This window comes from Cebus imitator, unplaced genomic scaffold (assembly GCF_001604975.1).
Source record: "Cebus imitator isolate Cc_AM_T3 unplaced genomic scaffold, Cebus_imitator-1.0 Scaffold113, whole genome shotgun sequence".
Lineage (NCBI taxonomy): Eukaryota > Metazoa > Chordata > Mammalia > Primates > Cebidae > Cebus > Cebus imitator.
Genome location: NW_016107428.1, coordinates 2,324,715 through 2,325,409, shown reverse-complemented (window position 1 = coordinate 2,325,409; position 695 = coordinate 2,324,715). Strand labels below are relative to the sequence as shown.

Here is a 695-nt window from a genome sequence, read left to right as displayed (position 1 = left end):
CACCTGGAAGAAAGATTCTGTTGTGTATCTCTCACCAGGCTACCGCTACAGTCCACTCTCATCCCTCTCACCAGCCCCTCCTGTAAACCCACACTGAGCTTATTACAGGGATTGTGCACTTATTCACCACTCTTCTCACTCTGTTTTATCTGGCAGATATCTTCACACAAAATCTAGGCTAAAGCATGCACTAGTTGGACACTAAATCACATCGTATGCTTCTTTCAGAGCTTAAGATCTTTATGTCAGCCTCCTCCACTAGATCACAAGCTCCTGCAGGAGAATTTTCACTATCACCTCCATAGCCCCACTTCCTGGAACATAGAGGAGCTTAATGCATGTTTGATGAAGAAAGAAATGTGTCTTGTCTTTGTGCTCACTCCAGCAGCACATATACTAAAATTGGAATGATACAGAGAAGATTAGCATGGCCCCTGTCCAAGGATGACACACAAATTCATGGCAGCGTTCATACATCAATTAAGCATAACGAGGTCCTGGGAACTCCTTATTCACCAAAACCAACAGATAAGATTATTCATTTTGACAGGTATATAACTAATAATTTTATCTGAAATAAATCATTTTAAAAATGATTGTTCCTGAATATACAATTTTAAGATATTTTATAATGACAAAACTGTACATAAAAATAAAAATCTTTATATGCATTTTATACATTTGAGGTTATTTAA

The 695-nt window shown here is 37.6% G+C and overlaps 1 non-coding gene across 1 annotated transcript; it reads left to right on the top strand.

Annotated features, from left to right (window-relative positions):
* The first annotated feature begins 372 nt into the window (after positions 1 to 372).
* Positions 373 to 479, top strand: LOC119472710. Its single transcript, XR_005201887.1, has one exon. It is a non-coding gene; the product is annotated as a U6 spliceosomal RNA (small nuclear RNA).
* Positions 480 to 695: the final 216 nt, after the last annotated feature.